This window comes from Misgurnus anguillicaudatus, chromosome 12 (genome assembly GCF_027580225.2).
Source record: "Misgurnus anguillicaudatus chromosome 12, ASM2758022v2, whole genome shotgun sequence".
Lineage (NCBI taxonomy): Eukaryota > Metazoa > Chordata > Actinopteri > Cypriniformes > Cobitidae > Misgurnus > Misgurnus anguillicaudatus.
This window is the reverse complement of record NC_073348.2, coordinates 19,812,778-19,832,687: the sequence shown is the minus strand read 5'-3', so window position 1 is coordinate 19,832,687 and position 19,910 is coordinate 19,812,778.

Here is a 19,910-nt window from a genome sequence, read left to right as displayed (position 1 = left end):
AGTCCACAGCCTTGTATAAGGTAACCTCTTCCTTCACCAGCTGCAAACTAGGCTTGTTTCCCATCTGAGTCTTGAAGAGTTCACCAAACAGTTCAGCCATGGCTGACTTCTTGACAGGAGGAGATGATGCCTCTGGGTGTCCTGTCTCTGGGGATGAACTAACTGCTGTGGCCTCCTCACTCTGCAAAATAAAATGTATGGCAAAACTTTAATAAACAGCAGATTGTTTCAGAGCAGCAAGTATTTCAAATTATACAATGAAGTATAATTTTACTTTTAAGTTTAAACACAAGCAAATTAACACAATACCTGTTCTTTCATGGTTTCAATCTCTGTGATGAGGTTGTTGTAGATTCTGTCACGACAGGCATCATCCACATGAGGAAGGGCTTTGAACCTCGGATCAAGAACTGTGCATTTGTGGAGGAAATCATGACAAGCAGAGTATCTGTTCTTCAGATTTTCTGTGATGGCAGCCTTGATTTCTCTCACAGTTGGACTGTCTTCCTCACTGGGTACCATAGAGTTAAGGACTGTGGTTTGAAGGGGGAGGATCATTGATACTGAAGGTGTGGATTCAGTGCTCATCAGTGTTGTGATGGTTTTTAGTGGTTTAAGAACCTCAAGTACGTCCTCTGCTATTTTCAGATCCTGGTCAGACAACGTGCTTATTTCTTTATTCTTTTTGAGGGCCTTTTCTGTCAGTGCAGAGTACACAGCTGCTTGCTGTTCTAGGTACCTCTCAAGCATATCATAACTGGATTTCCAGCGGGTGGTGACATCATGAATAAGTGTGTGTTTTGGTATATTAAGCATTTCCTGTTTGCTCTCCAAAATATGTGCAGCTGTTGGGCTACGGTGAAAAAAAGACACAACCCTTCTGACTCTACCTAGCACTCTGGACACCTGGTTGAGACCTGTTGCTTTCTGTGATGCTAAATTAATTGTATGTGCAAAACATCCAATTTGAGGGCCTAGTCCAGCTTCACTGACTGCATTGACAATATTCCTAGCATTGTCTGTTGTGACAGGAATTTTAATTCCTGCCCTCTCCAACTTCCACTCCAACACTGTTTCCTTAAGTCCCTCTGCCAGATTTGTGCTTGTGTGTTGTTCATAAATTGGGCGGGTTTGCAAAACATGGCTTACCATGTTCCACTCGGGAGTAATGTGATGGGCAGTCACTGTTAGGTAGCTCTCGGTAGCTCTAGATGTCCATCCATCAGTTGTGAGTGCTACAGCAGATGCCTTAGACAGCTCATGGACAACAGCAGTTTTAGTTTGTTCATATAGGGTATAACCTTTTGGCTGAAATGTGGACGGGAAGGAATTTCATACCTGGGCTCAATCACCTTCATCATGTGCTTAAAACCAGTGTTCTCAACAACCGAGTATGGTCGTTATTGCTTTGGCCCGATCGGAATTACCAGCAAAGGTCTGTTTAAATGCCAACGGGAGCTGTGTTTGAATTACAGTTGTTTTTTTCCTTGTACTAGTGATGTTCACACTCGCGTGATGCCTTTTCAAGTGCATTAACAAGTTTGAAGTGTTGCCAGAAACATACCCAATCATTACTGAGCAATGTCGGCACACTGCTTTCGTCTTATCGACTAGTCTTTCTCCGTTGACGTATTTCACCGGGAAACCGAAGTGTTCCCAAACAGGAGACCTTAATGACATGGGTGGCTCTTCAAGCTCCGGCTTGTCTGCATTAGCCATGACGCTAGCAAGCGAGCGTGCCCACCGTGCCGTGTGTTGTTGTACAGCGCGCGGTGTGTGATATGTTTTTTCCCCAAAACCACTTCAGCGGAAATCCCGCCCTGCAGTCGATTTCATTGGTTTAGGTAACAGTGACGGTGGGTAGGTTTAGAGATCAGTGTTTGGTTTAGGCATCATCTGTACAGTGATTGACATACTGACATGACCGATGAAAACTTTAGAATCAGCTGCAGGGCGGGATTTGCGCTGAATACGGTGACTTCCGCCACTTAATATTTTCGTGTGGAAACACGAAAAGTGACCTATGTTCCGCACACAAAACATTGCATTCAGTCATTCGGTGCACGTGTGCACCGTGCCGAAAGCCCTGTATCGAAACGGTCCGGTTCGAATACACGAACCGTTACACCCCTAGTGTATAAGGAAGACTGTTTATTACATTTTGGCATTCGGGAGACATTTTTTCCCAAAATGGCTTTCAGTTAATTTATTTGTTTTTATTTGTATTCCCAAACCCATTACCTTTCATTAGCAAATAAAGCTGAATAACTAAAAATATCATGTTTTAATATTTAAGAAAGAGTAAACATGAGATTACCTTGTTCAGAAAGCCATCTCTTCAGTTCTTTTTCATTCATTAACTCTTCTCTTTCTTTGGTTAAGTTATTGATCTGGAGTATACGCTGGTTTTCCTCTGTATACAAATACACACAGAGCACAAATACAACAGACAGCAGAAGATCAAACTACACTACAGACTTTAGTGTAGACTACATAAGTGACCCTTCAAAACATGCAACAACATGATAAATCTTTTAATAGTTTTTAGAATGAATCTTATATAATACTCAGTACACTTTAACTAAATTTAACTAAAGCTAAAGGACAGATGGGTCATACAGCAAGACGATATTAAAGCACACTGAATTGTTTAAAAATGAGAAAATTAAAGTTTTTAAATGGCCTTGTAACATCCGTCATGCTCCACCACGCACACATTTTCTGAACAGCCGGTTTCACCCAACACCCTTATTTGTTGCTTTGAAAACATCTTTATAACATTCATTATACTGCTGTGAAACAATATAAGCTTTACTGTCCAGGGCTTGTCTCAGTATGGTCTCAGTGTGTGGGTGCATACTGTATGTGCATGAAATTCTGACTCAAGATTAAAGACATACATTTGTTTTGTATTTCATTTCTTATCTCTATTTATTTATTCTTCTATATAAAGTTTCTTTTAAAAGTGTCAATCAGGTCCAATTTTTAAGCTTCCTAATATTGTTAAAGAGTAACTAAACCTTAAACCAACTTTTATTTCTTAATGATCTGTAAGAATGGGGCTTTATTAGTGCTGTTCATTGATTTTAGTAAGTTTTTTGACTTTCGGATATAAAGTGTTTCAATACTAAAATATATGGTGTAAAAATGTCTGCGTGCTGCCCTCTTCAGCTTGAACGGTGGCTACTGCAGTTGGACTGCATTTTATATAGCGCTTTTAACAGACCTATGGCCATCCAAAGCGCTTTACAATATTGCCTCACATTCACCCATTCACTCCCACATTCATACACCGACGGCGGTGTCAGCCATGCAAGGCGCCAGCCAGCTCGTCGGGAGCAGCTGGGGTTAGGTGTCTTGCTCAAGGACACCTCGACACTTGGTCCGGTTTGTAGACAACCTACATGAACCACTGAGCCACTGCCGCCCTCCACAGGCAGTTGAATTTTCCTATTGGATGTTGGGTCCAAAAAATACCTCAAAATTAAAATAATATTAATTTACAACATAATGCCACATTATTAGCAGTGGGACAAAAGTAACAAGTGTTACTTTCGTCCCAACAGGAACTCCTGACATTTAAACCCGATTTACTTTTGTTTTGGAAAAACTCTGAAAAGTCAAACTTCAAGATGTGCTAGAGCACTAAATAACCTGTAGATTGATCAGTAATGTAACACATGAAATGAGAAACACAATGCATTATAAGAAAATATATGACCGCTTTAGGAATTTACCTATCATGGTTGAAAACAGCTTTCTGGACCTACACACGCAAACGGTAACTAAATAACATGATATTTATCAGCTCTGTCAAGGGTTGCGTGCTAAAGATGCTGTCATAGTTCTGAATGCAAATGTCAAATGTCATCAATTTGTTTCGCCCTGTGTTACTTTCCCCCCAGTTCACCCCTATCTATTATATCAAGTACTCATTTGGCTTGAACGTAAAAATGTGGCTATTTACCTGCCTTAATGCTAGGACTACATGGTGGCTGCTAGGCCATCTAATTAATATTCATGAATCAAGTTAATGTGGTTTATAAATAATGGAAATTTCTCTGTACATTCAATGTGCAAGCGCTACATTGATGTCTGGAGACGGGGGAATCCCAAGCTTGCCAACATAAATCGGGCACGCCGTGTAACGGGAGGTGGATCTGCCTCTACAGGACCTGACGCCAGCAGAGGACATCGCTACGTCCACCCTCACCGCTGAAAGCCAAGAAACGCAACGTCCAACCCCAAAGTACACTTACAAATCAAGTTCACATACATTAAGGTTTCTTATGAAAACATTTAAATTATTATTTACATAAAATAAACGTAATACAGCCACACAGCAAACTTATGAAAATATTTTAATCGTTATTTGCATAATAATTTTAACGCAGCCACACAATAAATAAAAACTATCACCACAATGCTCACCACAATGGTTTCCCTTATCTCATGTGTTAATATTTTTTATTGTAACAATTTATGATTTGCAAAAATAACTGTTCTGTGTAGATTAGATAAGCAAAGTGTGTGCGCGTTGTGCACGCTATACATTATGGTCAAGCATGCACCCTTAAAATAGCATAATAAACCACGCGCAACGCGCCACTGACTTTAGACTATTTTTTTTGGTCAGTGGCGCAATTGTTTTTTGAAACTGCAAAATAGCATCAGGGATGATTTGCGTCGGAACACGCCTCCTTTTTTGCGCTGAACCGCCCAGGGAGCGCATGTTCATTTCCTAGTTTGCCGACGTGCGTCTGTCGAGGGAAAAACCCGCTGTGCGCCAGTGCAAAATACGAAATGATACATGCGTCACTGACAAAGTCAATTGTGCTGGGTGCAAGATAGGGCCCTTAGTCTTCTTTAAAAAACGAACTCGCCCCTCCCATCCATAAAGTACAGCTAATCTGACGGTGCATACATACTATAGCCTATTGCAACATAGTAGAGTTTAGATTCTCTGCCCGGGCCGGGCCGTTATTTTCTTATTTTTCGCTACCATCCTCAGGCCGGACCTGGCCGTTGATTAAGCATATTTTTTAATCATTACTTTGTTAGCCTAATTGGGTAGGGAGAAAGCTATGCCATATAATCAGAAATATTATATATATACTATATTTAGGCAAAGTAACAAATGTGTTCAAAAAGTTACACAAATTACAAAATGATTTGTAAAAGTTACAAAATGCAACGTGAGTCATGTGCAGAGTCTCATCTGGTACCCATCACGCACCGGGCCTGCTGTGCTGTATGGTGTAGCTTAAGTGCAACATGGAGTTTAAAGATGTAAAGAAAAAAGAAAAACAGGAGAATTAACTTTGAGCAAGTTTGGAGGAAAGTCGGAGGTATGGAACCAGTTTATGTATACGTATGCATTATCACTCGTGCCGGTAGCCTACGCCTTCTTTGTTGTCTTTTGCTTAAGTTTTTAATAATCCTAAATTCTAACATGGAAACTTTATTGTTATCACTCAAGTCAAAGGCGATTATGGACCTTTTAATTCACAGGTTTCATTTAATTCTATTTTTTACACGTAAATGTAATATTTGTGTCTTAAGTTTTCTTTCAGTTTGCCACGCCTCCTGCACGGCGATGTAAAAATAAGTTATTTTTTTACTTTAAAATTCAACATCATATCCTAAATTGTTGGAATATATTCCGTATGGATTAATTTGGATTTATAGATGTTTACCATTAAAATTGATGCATGGGAATAATTTATTTACATTTTTTGAAATCCACCACTCTTAAATGTCACATGTTTCTTATAACACCGCGAAACAATTTGGCTATATTTTTAAATATTTTTTGAAAAGATGACAAATCGTTTCCTGAACCTAGCTTAGCTTGTACACCTTTATGCATCAGAATAGGCCTAAAATATCAAAATAGGCCAACATATATATTTTTTAATATCTAAAACCATGTTAAATTATTTTAGAGTAGTAGGCCTTCTCCTATAGGTCATCCACACTCCACAGTCCATTCTTGTTCATTTTCTGTGTGTATCATTGTTGCATTGCACACTTTTTTTACCCATACAAACTAAAATAGTATTTATATAGTGTGACCATTGTAAATCATATATTAGCAATACATGCATAGTCAAAATGTTTGTTCATACAACAAGGAGCTCGATGCACCAGGATCAGTTTTCAAGATGACAATGTATGTTTATTTTAAAACATATTTATTTTAATTAATTTCATTCATTAATTGTATTTATTTTTATTTCTGTTTTGTGATTGAAAAAAATCCAAAATTCGAAACGAAAAAAAATTCAGCATGTCACTTTAAGTATTGGTTTGGTTTATATTATTTTTTTGTATGCATTTGTAAACCATTGTTGCCTGACGTTAGGGTTAGAGTTGGGTTTGGGTAAGGATGTCATTTTATGTAACAGAAAGTTGTTCTAACTCGAAGCGTCAATTGTAAGAAAATAGGAAAAAGTAACCGTGAAAGTGACATGGAAAAGAAAGTCATGGCACGGGCACGTAAAATGATGGTAATATGTGACAATGCCATGCAAAACTGAGAAAAATAATGCATGACTTTTTCACATATTTTGTGAGATCAGGCTGTTTTTTATGACATTGTGTTATGATTGACTAAATGTTTCTGTTGGAAGATAACATGTGTTGGTGATTTGGAATAACTAGTTGATTCTGAGAAATGTTTACAGTGTTTGGTAAACAGTGTGAGAGTTTAGTTTACAATTTGTGATTTTAGCATGAAATTAACGATTTTGCCAGTTGTGTGTTGTAGGTGTGTTGGTGCATTAAGAGTTTAGAAAAATTGTTAAACATATTAAAAAATCTGTCATAGCAATCGTAAAAAACTTTCTCTTTTACTTATTTTCCATTCTACATTTTATTACTGTTGTTTAATCTAAGGTCAGGTCACAAATACAGATTTTTGTTCTATCTGATGGTTATACTTTTATATACTAAATGTGTCTGCTTTCATAAGAAAAATATTTGATAACACACAGAAAATGCTATATAATCATTTATATATCCAAATTATTGTTTTATATTTTAAACCTACAATGTATAGACAATAATATATAGATAAAAATTAAAAAGAAATATTATGTATTATATAAATATAAAAATTTTAGTTCTTTAGTTCTTTACAATAATTTATTGTATAACAACAAACAAAATTAGTAAACACAATTTCTAAACAAACTGGTGCTGGTGTATTACTTCAGGAGTTTATTTCACTGCAAGATTTTCTTTTCACAGATCCATCTAGCAGTAAAATCACATGAATAATAAGTCCACCCTGATGAAGATATTAAAGCACAGTTCTGACTGTCAGATCTGGGGTATCCATTTATCCAGAAACTGAAACACCAATGAAGCACAAGAGTTAAAAAACTTACTGACACCTTCTGATCTTCAGGTAAATGTAATGATCTCTCACCTATATGTCAATGTGGTGTCATCAACCCATTTCCACACCCATTCCTCTTTACTCAGACCAATCCAATAATATTGACCAGCTGTAGCTTTCAGCACAAACTCCTGTCATAATCAAACAGTGTTTACACATAAATACTCATATAAATGAATGTTTACATACACAAACAGACTAAATCTCATTCTTCATCACTCACTTGTTCCTCTTGGTTGTTTATAATCAGCAGATTTGCTCCTCGCTCTTCACAGTCTCGTCTGCTGTTACTCCAGCTTCTCCACTCAGATGAAATGTAATAAAAGCTGAAGTTGTAGTAAATCCATTTAAAGTTATCAGAGCGCTGATCTGTTGAAACAACAGATACTAACTTTGTAAGTGTATAAATATACACAACACTGAAACTATCCACTTTTGACTGTGGATACGACAACATTTATGTTCTTGTAGCTCACTTGGTAGCTCATTGTGTTTGCAGCATAAAATATCATGGGTTTGATTCTCAGGGAACACACATACTGATATAAATGTATAGCCTGAATGCACTATAAATTACTTTAGATTAAAGTGTTTGCCAAATGCAAACTGTAAATATAAAGCTGATGGTGAAACTCTTTGCTGTTAGTTGAATATGAGGACATGATGTTTTGAGAAGAGTCCAGCTTCAGCAGTTGCACTTACTGTACTTTCTCAGATTTGCACTCTTATCTTAGACACATGCACTTCCTGGCAGTGATGTCAATTGCAGTTCAGATAAAATGGAAAAGCTTGTTTGTATTGCTATTGGAGGCTGGAATTATTACATTTACTTACCATAGCAAAAAATACAGGTCCTTAAACTACAGCAAAACACAATGCAACATGATGTGCACTGTTGTACCACAGGGCTTTCAGAAAATAATAAAATTGTTTTGTGCATATGAAAGAACAATACAGAAGAGTTATATGCATTTTGCTTAAATAGACACTGAATTTAATTGTAATTTCACTTAATTAAATACATCCAGCCTGATCTCACAAAAAGTATTTGACATATTTTAGGAGATGGCTAACTCGTATGAATCCGGACGAAGTTAATTGGGCAAAGACATATGATTATCATTAAAAAACAATAACAAAACCCCACGCTAACCCTGCACTCAACCCCAACGGGGGTCAAGGCAAAAGGGAAAAACATGGACTAACAAAATAAGAAATATAAAAAATTTAAGACAGTGTATACGACATTCTGTTAAATAGTAACAAAATGCTTTCATGGTTGGCAAGTTATATTGTAAATTAATACGACAATTAATGACAACAACACATTCTGCAGTAATTACCATGCTGGGACAATAAATTATGCGATTATGCTTGCTATGCTTCTCAATGAATTATGGTGTTATGTCACTACATCTAAAAGCCAGAGGGCGCTCTCATGCAGAAACTCAAAATGCACCACAGAAGAAGAACCATTTACACAAACATTGTAAGCCCTATTGATGTGTCTGCAGCAGGCACATATTTGGACATGAGGAGCCATAAGCATGACAGGCTACATACATGTTTTGATGAGTTTCACATTCGTGCCTCCCGGGAAGAGATCTCACTGCATGCCACTGATTTGGGGGTAAGATTAGGATAAAAACAGTTCTCATTTTGTGCAATTTCACAAGATTTGTCTGGAGCTGTACCCCTTCTAGCCACAATCGTATACTCGGGCCATCTACATACGCATGCATGAAGAGGCTCCATAGTTTCCTGCACACCCCGTCTGCATGCAGAACACCTTTTGAGGTTTTAGACGCGAAATGTAGACTTCCCCTTATACAGCAATGTTATTATATGGAGATATTTTATTCCACTTTATTCCATTTTATATACTTTTTTCTTTCTATTTGATTTCCTGGGAATTAAACCCAATACCATAGTGTTACTAAAGTTGAAAAAATAATATATTTATTTAAAGAGCAACTATTGTTCAATTCACAATTTTAAATGTCCTATGGTGTGTGAGTGTGTATTAGTACATGTTAACGATATGCAAAAGGTACAAACCCCAAACAATGACACAAGTTATCGTTTTCAAGGTAAATTTCTTTTCTTGGACTATACACAAACACGCGGATTGTAGGCAACAGTTTACTTTCTGGGATTAGTAATGTAGACAAGACCAACATTATCATAATTCCTCCATCTTGGACTCACAAACTGTAAGTTAACTCCTGTCAGCATTGCATTGTGACCGAATCTTTCAAACATGATAAAGAGCGTCACATTTCCAGCTGATGTCAGAGGTATTCAGGCCAATCACAACTGTAGATCATTCTTGTGAATGATTGCGTTTGCGTACTGTATGGACACTGAGAGACACCGTACTAGTAGAAGTGCGCATGCGCATGAGTTGGCGCTGTTTTATATTCGCCTGCCGGGTTGAAGTGTTTAGTTTCGGTTTGTTGCCAGTAGCTATGAAAGCTGTAAATTGAATATACACTACAGATGTTTACGTAATAAATACGGCTGATTTGGATTGATCATGGACTCTACACTCATTTCTACAACAACGTACAGACTAGCTGGCGAATCAGGGACACAGAGCTTATCAAATCAATGATTTTTGTACAAAATCAATGTGTTTGAGGAAGGAAGTATATCTGGAGCTACAAAAATTTACGGTATGTGGAAAATAATGTGTTAACCATAAACCACACAAATACAATGGGTCTCATTCACTAACAATTGTGCACATTTTTTGTATTTACACGCACCCTTAAACTTCTCATGAAAACTTTTACGCTTAATTCTGTCAAGGTGTGGTGGTGGATAGAACCCAAACGCAGACAGCTAATAACTTAAAGACGTTTATTAAATCATAAAAACCCTCGAGGGGGCAAACAATGACAATGACTACAAAATAAACACGACAAGACAAAGCGCACACACGACATGGTATCACTGAATACACAATGAACCGGCACAAGACGTAAGACACAATGGATTTTAAATAGGGAAAACTAAACTAGGGAACAATGACAAACAGGTGGAGGGAATTAACTAATCAAGACTTAACAAGGAAACAGGAGGGTAAGGTTAAGACTAAAGACAGGAGAGCATGCGGTACACAAAACATACACAGACCACATGACTCTCCACACAAAACAAGACAACAGTGGGCTGCCATGATCCTGTCACATGAAACACATAAAATACATACAGGGCTGACAGGACCATGACAGTACTCCCCTCTTAAGGGACGCCTCCAGGCGTCTCCAGGCAACATCTAAACATAACATAAAACAATAAACAAAGTCCAACGGCCAGAAGGCCGACAGTGCCCAATGTCCGGACCCCCGAAAACAAGACAACGGGACAGACGGTCTCCGCCCAGGAAGTGGGCCCGGAACCCAGCACCGCTCGGCCCGCCAACCCCGAACAGGACACAGGACACGCCGTACAGAAATGCTCGCGGGGCTCACTGACCACTGAGAATCTCGGAGCTTGCTGGCCGATCCTGTCGCGGGGCTCGCTGAAAAGAGATCCATCGCGGCGACAGTCCGACGTTCAAACACTCCCACGGGATCCGCCGACCAGGAACTTCCCGCGAATCTCACCATCCCGGCACTTATCCGCAGGGCTCACCGACCAGCACACTCCCGTGGGACTCGTTGATCCGGGTCTGTCCCGCGGAGCTCCCCAAACAGGAACACTCCCGCGAAGCTCGTCGACCAGTAGCCCTACCGAAGACGCCACCGATCAGGAACACACCCGCGGGGCTCACTGCACGGCCACAGGAACACAACTCCACAGACAACAGCAGGACAGACATCAGGACAAAGCAGGACTGGACGGACAACAGCAGACTCGACGACATCAGGTAAAAAACAAAACAAAAGAGCTGTCTGCTGGGTTCCAGAATGGCCGGTTCATTCTGTCAAGGTGTGGTGGTGGATAGAACCCAAACGCAGACAGCTAATAACTTAAAGACGTTTATTAAATCATAAAAACCCTCGAGGGGGCAAACAATGACAATGACTACAAAATAAACACGACAAGACAAAGCGCACACACGACATGGTATCACTGAATACACAATGAACCGGCACAAGACGTAAGACACAATGGCTTTAAATAGGGAAAACTAAACTAGGGAACATGACAAACAGGTGGAGGGAATTAACTAATCAAGACTTAACAAGTAAACAGGAGGGTAAGGTTAAGACTAAAGACAGGAGAGCATGCGGTACACAAAACATACACAGACCACATGACTCTCCACACAAAACAAGACAACAGTGGGCTGCCATGAGCCTGTCACATGAAACACATAAAATACATACAGGGCTGACAGGACCATGACAAATTCATAACAAGTGTGTACTCATATGAACTTCTTATACTCTTTCTTACGTTAGTGAATTTGGAGTGTTTTATGGTAAATGAACTGCATTTATATGGCGCTTTCAACAGACCCATGGCCATCCAAAGCACTTAACAAGTTGCCTTACATTCACCCATTCACTCACTCACTCATACACCAACAGCAGCTTCAGCCATGCAAAGCGCCATCCAGCTCATCTGGAGCAGGTGAGGTTAGATGTCTTGCTCAAGGACACCTCAACACTTGGTCAGGTGGAGCCTGGGATTGAATCACCAACCTTCTGGTTTGTAAACAACCTACATGAACCACTCAGCCACTGCCACCCCACTGCCGTTCTACGTGAGTGGAAGCGTGAGGTAGTCGATTTGCATAAAACTCGCCAAATCTATCTTCATATAAAGGCTTTTCACAGCACAGCCAGGGCTGGTCCACAGAAAAGAGTATTGGATGCGTTAACAAAAATGACATTTAATTAATATGATAGAGACGCGCATCTGTGTCTAAAATTAAACATATAGGCAATCAAGTGATTGACGTTTGGACTTCTCATTACTTTTACATGATGTTTACATTAGGCATTAAGCAGACGCTTTCATATAGAGATTTAAAAAGTGAGGAAGGAAAGCTGGAAGATTTGTCATTACGTGCATTTTCTTTATATGTGTAGAAAAAATAAGTAGGCTATAATAATTTATAACATAATGTATATACAGTAATAATAATATAGATCAACATGAGATTACCTTGTTCAGTAAGCCATCTCTTTAGTTTTTCTCTTTCTTCAGACAGATCTCTGGTCTTCATTTGAAATTGTTTTTTCTCCTCAAGTAGTTTGCTGTTGCTTATACATGTACTTAACCCACCTCTTTCTTTCTTTAAGTTATTGATTTGGAGTATTAGCTTGTTTTTCTCTGGAAACAAATACACACAAAGCACAAATGCATGGAAAATAGTGATGTTTACTAAGACAACATCATTATATTGCTAATGAGAGTCATAAGTGACCCTTCAAAATCAAAAAATATCTCATTGTTTTTGGTTAAAATGGTCTCACTTATTCATTCAGAGATTTTGCAAAAAAATATGCACCAATATACAAAATGATACGAGGAAAAACAGTTCTAACTGCAGGGTACTATAGCACAAAGCTGTACATGTAACCATTTCTTTTAATTTAGTTTTAACAAAAAAAACCTCATAATTACCTTCTAAGCTATTTTGAAGTTCATCGCTTTTGTTTTTTAAGTGGTTATAGTTGTGTGTTAGTAACTCTTTTTCTTTAGTCAAGTTATAGTTGTGCGTTAGTAGTTGTTTTTTCTCCATGGTGAAATAGACACAGATGACTATTACAGCAGTGAACAGAAGAACATACAGTAAACACAAACACACTTGAACTGATCTGTGTCTTCTGTTCTTCACTGAGACTCTTCCTGAAAATCACACACATCAGATTACATTTGTCTTTTCTTTCTCACTTCAATAAATCAACTGATAAATGAATGTGAGTACCTGTATGTTGAAGCTCTTGCTGTCTCTCTGTACTCATCTTCTCTGTGTTTATCATCACTTCATCATTTCTTACAGCATCTGAACTTTCATAGATGGCCACCATCATCTCCTCTCTCGCTCCTCTGTACATTTCCAGAGTCTCAGTTCTGATCACATCATCATAAATCATCTCAGACATCTCTGATCTCTTACTGCAAACAATATAACACTGTGTCAATGCTGTAGGTTTGTTTAAGTAAAGCATCCGCACTAAAGTTGAAACCCGGAAACTTCAGTGGTAAATGTGTGACATTCACCCTCATGTGACATTCAAGTGGCCAGTGCAGGACAAAACTAATAGCACAATCAGTTTTACGGTTTATCATATACTCACACGTGGTTTTGTGTTAATTGCTTTTAAATGATATTTTATTAACCATAATAACTACAGGGGACCTTTTAAAAAAAAGCTGCTGCTGTGTGAAGATAAAGTTACTGCCTTAAATCAATTAAATGATGTCTTTAAGACAAAACTAAAGTTCTTTTGAACCTTTACAAGTGAACTTAAACAACATAAATATATGCTTTCTATGATATTGTGCTCAGTAAAGTTTATTTCTGTGTTCACTTCCTGTGTTACTTCCTTTTTACATTTGTTTTAATGCGTTTACTTGTTTCTAGTTTAGTTGATTATCATCTTGTGAATGTGTAGCAACCCTTTATTTATTTAGCTGTTGTCATAACACAGTTTTTGCTATATGTTTGTGTCACAAGCCAGGGGCTGGCCGCTAATGGTTAAGCCACGCCCCTTCTAAACTTCCACCTCGAGGAGGTCCCCAAAACCAAACCCAATGACCAGACAACAACGAATACAGGTAAGTATAAAAATATTCTTTATTTATTTAAATAGTTAAAATATACGGGGACTTGGGGAAAGGGAAATTAAAACTAAAATCAGAATCTGTCCTCCGGGGGGGGGGCCACGGCTGAATGGAAGACGGAGGGTAAGGGGAGGGGATTTTGCGTCGGGGAACTGGCTCCCGCCTCTGGTTCCCTCTACCCGTGGCGCGCTCCTCTTCCTTCCTGGAGGCAGAATAAAATCACAATGAGTGTGGGTATGGACTTTTCTGCTCAGTGTACCTTTCTGCAGCGCACGGCGTTTCGCCGCCTATCTCCCACAGTTCCTTGCTCGTTGACTCACTCTTCTTCTTTATTCTCTCTCTCTTCACAGACTCCGCTGGGACACAGAGACACAGTGAATCGATTTCTAGGCTTTCTCTCACCTCTGTGCTGGTTACAGCTTCTAGGTAGGTATGGCTCTCTCTCCACAGCTCAATCTCTCAGTACTCACGCTGGCTCTCTTTCTCTCCACAGACGACTGCTGGGATACAAGGACACAGTGAATCGATTTCGAGGTTTTCTCTCACCTCTGTGCTGGTTACAGCCTCTAGGTAGGTATGGCTCTCTCCACAGCTCAATCTCTCAGTGCTCACGCTGGCTCTCTTTCTCTCCACAGACGACTGCTGGGATACAAGGACACAGTGAATCGATTTCTAGGTTTTCCCTCACCTCTGTGCTGGCTACAGCCTCCAGGTAGGTATGGCTCTCTCCACAGCTCAATCTCTCAGTACTCACGCTGGCTCTCTTTCTCTCCACAGACGACTGCTGGGATACAAGGACACAGTGAATCGATCTCTAGGCGTTCTCTCACCTCTGTGCTGGTTACAGCTTCTAGGTAGGTATGGCTCTCTCCACAGCTCAATCTCTCAGTGCTCACGCTGGCTCTCTTTCTCTCCACAGACGACTGCTGGGATACAAGGACACAGTGAATCGATTTCTAGGCGTTCTCTCACCTCTGTGCTGGTTACAGCTTCTAGGTAGGTATGGCTCTCTCCACAGCTCAATCTCTCAGTGCTCACGCTGGCTCTCTTTCTCTCCACAGACGACTGCTGGGATACAAGGACACAGTGAATCGATTTCTAGGTTTTCTCTCACCTCTGTGCTGGTTACAGCCTCTAGGTAGGTATGGCTCTCTCCACAGCTCAATCTCTCAGTGCTCACGCTGGCTCTCTTTCTCTCCACAGACGACTGCTGGGATACAAGGACACAGTGAATCGATTTCTAGGTTTTCCCTCACCTCTGTGCTGGCTACAGCCTCCAGGTAGGTATGGCTCTCTCCACAGCTCAATCTCTCAGTACTCACGCTGGCTCTCTTTCTCTCCACAGACGACTGCTGGGATACAAGGACACAGTGAATCGATTTCTAGGCTTTCTCTCACCTCTGTGCTGGTTACAGCTTCTAGGTAGGTATGGCTCTCTCCACAGCTCAATCTCTCAGTGCTCACGCTGGCTCTCTTTCTCTCCACAGACGACTGCTGGGATACAAGGACACAGTGAATCGATTTCTAGGCGTTCTCTCACCTCTGTGCTGGTTACAGCTTCTAGGTAGGTATGGCTCTCTCCACAGCTCAATATCTCGCAGACGGCTACGGGTGGCGGGCTTAACGCTGGCTGGCTATGCAATGCGTTGATTGGACAGTGGTTTACAATGGGACGCCGGGGACCAAGACCCACTCGGCAGACTTGTTGGCTGACAGAGGGGCAAGGACGTCACGCCGGCACACCGGGTCGAGCGCTGCCCTTTCCTCGAGACCCGTTGGTCGATCGAAAACCGGACCGGGGCGCCCTTTCGTCGAGACCTCGGGCCGGCGGATCTCGTCCGCCTCTACTCTGTAGTGATGAAAAAGACACAGGTAAAGTAACAACAGTAAATGTAGTACTCACGCACACCGCCAATCGCACAATTCTTCACCGCCACTCTGTAATACTGTCAGACTGAAGCACACTACAGCATAATCGTACAGATGTTCTCTAGAGCCGTTTTTCCTCTTCGTCGTCCCGGGACGAGTGACTGAAGGCAGGGTTACGTCAGACAAGACACAGCACTCTCACTGCAATACACAGCATTACACAGCACCACTTCAAGTGAAAAGTTCTACATCCAAAAGACTCACCCACCACGCTCAGTGCACACAATGACACCCGCCTTCTTCCACTTTGCTCCGGGCGAGAATAGGGAGATGGTAGACGGCCTAGTGTTTGTTTATTGTCGTCACTGTAGCTGCTTACACAAAAACCCTTCGGCTCACCCACCACGCTGGTACAGGGGTAGGGCCACTCGTTCTCTCTTGAAAACACTCCAAACGATTGTATAAATCAACTGCATATAAAACACCTACTTCAAGTGATGTATTTACTCACAACTTCGGTCTCCCTTCGTCCTAGGTTGACTTCACGCTGTAATGACTCCAGATGCATAAACGGGGCGTTTTCCAGCCACCAACACCACTTTTCCACATGTGTGTACTCACAACAGTAAGTTTTCCTCTTCCTCCGTTTCTCTCATCCAACGTCAGTATCTGTCTAATATTCCACCTATAAGGTCGTCGATATCTTCCTTTGTATAGACCTATGATCCAAGCGAGAGAGAGAGAGAGCAGTACAGCGATCCAAACAGCGTATCCGGCGAGCCCAACTCGGCGCTACGATACACAGCAACACACCGTAACAACAACAACAACCCGTGATTTACGTTGTTCTAAAATACTCTCCTGGTGTCGCTTTCGTCCAATCACCCGGCGCTCCTCTTAATAACTGCCAGCTGTGTGTAATTTGGCTGATTTCAGCGTTCGCGACGCTACCGGATGTCCGGTGTTTTCTCTTACCGGTCCGGGCGGAAACATCCGGGCGGAACCAAACTTTCCCAATTTTTGGTTCCGCCTAAAAGATCGTCACTCCTGTGACATTTGTTGGTATGTTTGCAGTATAATTACAGTATCTGTTATGTCAAGCACTCATTTGGCTTAAAATTGAAAATGTGGAATTTTACCTGCCTTTATGCAAGGACAACCTGACGGCTGCTTGGCCATCTAATTAATATTCATAAATCAAGCTAATATGGTTTATAAAAAAATAGAAATTTCACTGTACATCCAGTTTGTACCAGCATACAGCTGTAAAGTTTTATTCATGATGATGGTTTTCATAAGATTAGGTATGTAAAAGTATATTCAATATCAGTGAATATATTCAACATGAATCTTTAGAAAGAGTTACTGTGATCTGTGTATATTTTTCCTCTTTACATTTTCACACTATTATAAAAAGTGGTGACATCCAAAAAAAAGCAAGCCAAAGTGAGCACAAAGTTAGAAAACCACAAACTATACACACTTTCTGAACAGCTGGTTTCACCCAACACCTCATTTGCTGCTTTGAAAACATCTTCATAACATTGTGAAACATCATTATACTGCTGTGAAACAATATATGATTTACTGTCCAGGGCCTGACTTACAAAACATTTGATCTTTACATAACACCAGACAACAAACACCAGGATCTATACACAAACAACCAGTGGAAACAAGAAGATGAGAACAAATAGGATTGGGCAACATGACTTGACTACAGCTAACCTCAATCATCGTTTCCTACATTACTTCACTAATATATATTTAACTTAGGGCGCACTGACCCAAAGCGTGTCCAGGCGCATTTGACCCCCAAAGCCTGGTTCGTTTGACTAGTGTGATTGCTCTGTACTGTGCCCATGCGCGGTTTGGTTATTCACGCCAGTGGTGGGCTCGAGCATGGTTCACTTGGGCTTAAAGTGCGATTTAAAAGAAGAGACGTAAATTGTGTGACCACTCACCTTCATCTGCCTTCGTAAAAACAAATCGCTCAAAAAACAGGGACAGTACATGCTTCTGGGGGAGTAGGGAGGGTGGACAATTGCGCTGGAGCAAGGTTTGGTTGGGTTAGCCCTAGTGTAAGTGCACCCTTAAAGTAGTGAATGAAAAGCAGTGAGTGAATTTGGACACTGAGTGTGGTGGAAGTGCTGCAGATGTCATCTTGTGGTGATGGCTAGATGAGTGGGTCAGAGCATCTCTATTAAATGTCAAGTCTTGTTGGGTGTTCCTGGTATTCGGTGGTTGCCTACAAAAAGTAGTGTAAAGAAGAACAACTGGTGAACCGACATCATGGTCATGGGCACCTAAAGCTCCTTGATGATAAGCGGAGCCCTGTCTGTTCCAATCATAAAAAATAATGTCTGGAGCTCAAATTGTGGAAAAATTTAACCCTTCCCATCATAGAAATGTATCAGAACACGCATCACAGTTTGCTTGCCGGTCAAAGTGTTTATGATGACTACTATTCACCACCATAAGTGTCATAAAGTGTCATTCATGTGGATTTAATTTTGACAGGACCATCTACATAAAGATTGTTGCAGATCTTTCAGAAGGATAATTCAAAGAATTGTTCAGGAATGCTTTGAGGAACATGACAAAGAGCTCAAGATGTTGCCTTGGCCTCCAAATTCAAAATTTCAATGCAATTGAGCATTTGTGGGATGTTCTGGACAAACTACATTTGATCCATGAAGGACCCATCTTGTATCTTGCAGGACTAAAAGGATTTACTGTTTATGTTATGGTGCAAAGTTTTTACAGGACACATTGAGAGATGTTGTGTAGTCCATGCCTCAACACATTACAACTGTTTTGGCACCACAAGGTGGATCAAGCTGATATCAGACTGATGGTTTAATGTTGGGGCTGATCAGTGTATGTATGTTTTGAGGTGTGTGTGTGTGTGTGTGTGTGTGTGTGTGTGTGTGTGTGTGTGTGTGTGTGTGTGTGTGTGTGTGTGTGCGCTTGCGTGCGTGCGTGCGTGCGTGCGTGCATGTGTACCTTTTAATTATCACGTTGTGGTTACCAATTGTCTCCACAAAGATACGAATACCAGTTTTTTATTACCTTGTGGGGAAATTTTGAGGTCCCCATGAGTACACAAGCTTATAAATCAAACAGGATGATGTTTTTTGAAAGTCTGAAGTAGCAGAAAGTTTTCTGTGATGGTTGGGGTTTGGGTTATGCCTGGCTCACACTACAGGATTTTTTAAATCCTGGCAGATTTTGAAATCTGGTTGCAGCACACACATAAAGAGAATCTTGTCAGATATTCTTCTCTCAAATCTTAAACATGCTCACACTACAGGAATTTAAAATCCTAGTGCATCACACACTACATGATATTATTAGGATTATCTTGCCAAAGCAAGCACTTCACGTCACCTCAGGAGAAGAGTATATAAAGGAATGAAGATTATGACACATTTATTATGATTTCTTTTTAAATATTTACAAAGTAGCAGCTTTCTTTTTGAAACCTAGGCGATTTCTCCTCCTCAGCTCTTGTTTATGAGGCAACGATCATGATATGTTTTAAGGATGTGTTATGCAGGCAGTGTTTGAATGCATACTGTATAGCACCAACTCAAGTCTAATCCTTATGCAAGATTTTTTAAAATTTAAATACATCTATTTAAAAACATATTTTTAATATAATTGGCTAGCCTATATATCATTATTTTTTGCACATTTAAGAGTTATTATAAGTGATCTATGCTATTTCTATTAATGCTCTGTTTTCCTGTTCCTTCCTATAAATTATTGTAGGCTAAGCGTTAAATGACTGATACTTGGTTAAACTTGTTTTTGCACTGTTGTTTGCATTATTTAATTCCACTGTATACTACTCTGCGGTGATATTATTTTGTAGCTATATACTATGTGG